The following is a 5000-nucleotide window of genomic DNA, read 5'->3' as shown; positions in this document are numbered from 1 at the left end:
CAAGGTTAGGCACCGGAATGCTTGGCCTTGGCTTGCCCTAGCAGGGCATTGCTGGGTTGGGCTCCCTTGGCCTTTTGGGCGCCTTGGACGATGTCTTGCGAAGACCATGGGCACAAGGCCATGGCATATGGTGAGGAAAGGACCACGGTTGCCAAGGTTAGGCACCGGAATGCTTGGCCTTGGCTTGCCAAAGCAGGGCATTGCTGGGTTGGGCTCCCTTGGCCTTCCGGGCGCCTTGGACACTGTCTTGGGAAGACCATGGGCACAAGGCCATGGCATATGGTGGGGAATGGACCACGGTTGCCAAGGCTAGGCATATAGAGAGGAATCGCATTTTTGCCCGGATAGGCACCGGAATGCTTGGCCTTGGCTTGCCATAGCAGGGCATTGCTGGGTTGGGCTCCCTTGGCCTTCCGGGGGCCTTGGACGCTGTCTTGGGAAGACCATGGGCACAAGGCCATGGCATATAGTGAGGAATGGACCACGGTTGGCAAGGCTAGGCATATAGAGAGGAATGGACCACGGTTGCCAAGGTTGCGCAAGTTTTGGGCATTTTTTGCCCGGATATGCCCAAGTATGCCCCGATAGGCCCGTTACGCCCCGGTATGAACGCGTATGCCCGGATAGACTCGGTATGCCTTGGGATACATGCGTATGCCCCGATAGGCTTGGTACGCCCCGATATGCGCACGTGTGCCCCAGTAGGGCTCGGTATGCCCCGGTATGTACGCGTGTGCCCCGATAGGCCCGGTATGCCCCGATATGCACACGTGTGCCCCAATAGGGGTCGGTATGCCCCGGTAGGTACGCGTGTGCCCCGTAATGCACGTTTCGCAGATCTCCCCGCATGTCCCGCCCCTATATGTAATACTTACTTACTTACTTACTTTCTTTCTTGCTTGCTTGCTTGCTTGCAATGGTTGGGAGTGCCCGGCATGCCCCGCTGCAGAGACCAAGGGCGCAATGACTTGGCACCGCGGATGCCGGGACTCCGGCACTTCCCGTGGCACTGATGGTTGGTTCCAAAGACAAAAGGCCGTGCAAGGCCACCGCACCGCGGATGATTTTGCTCGTGCTGGCGCCGTTGTGTGGCCAAAGAACATGCGCGAATGCTCGTGTCGGAAGGGTTGGTGTCCTGGCCCCGCGGGTGTCACGAATGCTCGGTTGCGAAGACCATGGGACCAGAGCCATGGCACGTCGGATGATGGCTCCAGCTGGCGCCCCGGCACTTTCTGTGGCATTGATGCTCGGTTTCAAAGACAAACGTGCGCAGTGCCAGGGGACCGCGGATGACTGCTCGTGCTGGCCCCGTTGGGCGGCATTGATGGTCGGTTGCAAAGAAAATGCGCGATTGCTCGTGTCGGGGCCCGGCAAGCCAAGGCCAAGCGAGCCATGGCACGTCGGATGATGGCTCCAGCTGGCGCCCCGGCACTTTCTGTGGCATTGATGCTCGGTTTCAAAGACAAACGTGCGCAGGGCCAGGGGACCGCGGATGACTGCTCGTGCTGGCCCCGTTGGGCGGCATTGATGGTCGGTTGCAAAGAAAATGCGCGATTGCTCGTGTCGGGGCCTGGCAAGCCAAGGCCAAGCGAGCCATGGCAACGCGGATGATGGCTCGCTAGTGCTGGCGCCGTGCACAGTGGCCTCGCACACTCGCCCTGCACGCTTCCCTTGCACGCAGCCTTGCACACTAGCCTCGCATGCGAGCCTTGCACCCTAGCCATGCAAACTAGCCTTGCACGGTAGCCATGCACACAAGCCGTGCACATTAGCCATGCGCACAAGCCCCGCACACTAGCCTTGCGCACAACCCTTGCACACAAGCCATGCACTCGAGCAATGCACACAAGCCTTGCACTCAAGCAATGCACACAAGCCCTGGACACTAGCCTTGCACACGGGCCTGGCACACAAGCCTTGGGCACTAGCCTTGCGCACTAGCGTTCCACATGAGCCTTGCACACTAGCCTTGGACACTAGCCTTGCACACAGGCCTTGCACACTAGGCATGCTTGGGCGAGCTGATCCCGCATCAAGTCGACGGGTCTAGGCATTCTTGGGCGCAGATCCCGCATCGTCTCGTCGCGTCTGGGCGCAAACACGTCGCGTCTCGTTGCGTCTTCAGAAGTCGTCGCTAACAGCACCTTTGGTTGCCACTGGTGGTTAGGCTGGTTGGTTGCGCAAACCCTATAGGAGGGTGGCATGCTGGTGGGCGTTTTTGCCCGGATAGGCACTAGAATGTGCAGATTTTGGGCGTTTTTGCCTGGATAGGCTAAGGAATGGGCATGCTTTGGGCGTTTTTGCCCGGATAGGCACCGGAATGCTTGGCCTTGGCTTGTCCTAGCAAGGCATTGCTGGGTTGGGCTCCCTTGGCCTTTTGGGCGCCTTGGACGATGTCTTGCGAAGACCATGGGCACAAGGCCATGGCATATGGTGAGGAAAGGACCACGGTTGCCAAGGTTAGGCACCGGAATGCTTGGCCTTGGCTTGCCAAAGCAGGGCATTGCTGGGTTGGGCTCCCTTGGCCTTCCGGGCGCCTTGGACACTGTCTTGGGAAGACCATGGGCACAAGGCCATGGCATATGGTGGGGAATGGACCACGGTTGCCAAGGCTAGGCATATAGAGAGGAATTGCATTTTTGCCCGGATAGGCACCGGAATGCTTGGCCTTGGCTTGCCATAGCAGGGCATTGCTGGGTTGGGCTCCCTTGGCCTTCCGGGGGCCTTGGACGCTGTCTTGGGAAGACCATGGGCACAAGGCCATGGCATATAGTGAGGAATGGACCACGGTTGGCAAGGCTAGGCATATAGAGAGGAATGGACCACGGTTGCCAAGGTTGCGCAAGTTTTGGGCATTTTTTGCCCGGATATGCCCAAGTATGCCCCGATAGGCCCGTTACGCCCCGGTATGAACGCGTATGCCCGGATAGACTCGGTATGCCTTGGGATACATGCGTATGCCCCGATAGGCTTGGTACGCCCCGATATGCGCACGTGTGCCCCAGTAGGGCTCGGTATGCCCCGGTATGTACGCGTGTGCCCCGATAGGCCCGGTATGCCCCGATATGCACACGTGTGCCCCAATAGGGGTCGGTATGCCCCGGTAGGTACGCGTGTGCCCCGTAATGCACGTTTCGCAGATCTCCCCGCATGTCCCGCCCCTATATGTAATACTTACTTACTTACTTACTTTCTTTCTTGCTTGCTTGCTTGCTTGCAATGGTTGGGAGTGCCCGGCATGCCCCGCTGCAGAGACCAAGGGCGCAATGACTTGGCACCGCGGATGCCGGGACTCCGGCACTTCCCGTGGCACTGATGGTTGGTTCCAAAGACAAAAGGCCGTGCAAGGCCACCGCACCGCGGATGATTTTGCTCGTGCTGGCGCCGTTGTGTGGCCAAAGAACATGCGCGAATGCTCGTGTCGGAAGGGTTGGTGTCCTGGCCCCGCGGGTGTCACGAATGCTCGGTTGCGAAGACCATGGGACCAGAGCCATGGCACGTCGGATGATGGCTCCAGCTGGCGCCCCGGCACTTTCTGTGGCATTGATGCTCGGTTTCAAAGACAAACGTGCGCAGGGCCAGGGGACCGCGGATGACTGCTCGTGCTGGCCCCGTTGGGCGGCATTGATGGTCGGTTGCAAAGAAAATGCGCGATTGCTCGTGTCGGGGCCTGGCAAGCCAAGGCCAAGCGAGCCATGGCAACGCGGATGATGGCTCCAGCTGGCGCCCCGGCACTTTCTGTGGCATTGATGCTCGGTTTCGAAGACAAACGTGCGCAGGGCCAGGGGACCGCGGAGGACTGCTCGTGCTGGCCCCGTTGGGCGGCATTGATGGTGTGTTGCAGAGAGCATGTGCGATTGCAAGTGTCGGCCGGGTTTGGGTTCCCTTGGGCTTTCGGGTGCCTTGGACGCTGTCTTGCGAAGACCATGGGCACAAGGCCCCGTCCTGGCCCCTTGTTCGATTCGCTCTCGTCTTGCGCTTGCTTCCAAGGTCCTCCATGACCTTCCCCATGGCCTTGCTAGATCCCCCCCATGACGCATGACCTCTGTCCGTTGATTGGTTTTGAGTGCACACCATGCCCGGCTTGGCACCGTGTTGTCGCGTGAGTGGCATTTGGATCGTGCATGCTGGTGGGCTACCTGCCAATGCGCACAAGCCTTGCACACTAGCCTTGCGCACGAGCCTTGCACAAAAGCCTTGGACACAAGCCTTGCGCACAAGCCATGCGCACAAGCCTTGGACGCTAGCCTTGCACACAAGCCATGCATACAAGCCTTGCTCACAAGCCTTGGGCACTGGCCCATCGCAGTAGCCTTGCACACAAGCCTTGCGCACTAGCTTTGGGCACGAGCCTTGCGCACTTGCCTTGGGCACTAGCCTTGCACACAACCCTTGGGAACTAGCCTTGCGCACCAGCCTTGCCCACAAGCCTTGCACACCAGCCTTGCACACTAGCCTTGCATACAAGCCTTGCACACTAGCCTTGCACACAGGCCATGCTCACTAGCCTTGGGCACTAGCCTTGCACACAGACCTTGGGCACTAGCCTTGCGCACTAGCCTTGCCCACGAGCCTTGCACACTAGCCTTGCACGCAGGCCTTGCACGCTAGGCATGCTTGGGCCAGCAGCTCCCGCATCAAGTCGGCGGGTGTAGGCACGGTTGGGCGCAGATCCCGCATCGCCTCGTCGCGTCTGGGCGCAAACCCGTCGCGTCTCGTTGCGTCTTCAGAAGTCGTCGCTAACAGCACCTTTGGTTGCCACTGGTGGTTAGGCGGGTTGGTTGCGCAAACCCTATAGGAGGGTGGCATGCTGCGGGGCGCTGGAATGCGCAGGCTTAGGGCGTTTTTGCCCGGATAGGCACTGGAATGTGCTGGTTTTGGGCGTTTTTGCCTGGATAGGCTAAGGAATGGGCATGCTTTGGGCGTTTTCCCCGGATAGGCACTGGAATGGGCTGGTTTTGGGCGTTTTTGCCTGGATAGGCTAACGAATGGGGCATGCT

The sequence above is a fragment of the Tasmannia lanceolata genome, unplaced genomic scaffold (assembly GCF_043159265.1).
Source record: "Tasmannia lanceolata isolate RefF3 unplaced genomic scaffold, GAP_Taslan_0.1 ptg000098l, whole genome shotgun sequence".
NCBI lineage: Eukaryota > Viridiplantae > Streptophyta > Magnoliopsida > Canellales > Winteraceae > Tasmannia > Tasmannia lanceolata.
The sequence above is the reverse complement of the archived record's forward strand: the minus strand, read 5'-3'. Positions refer to the sequence as shown.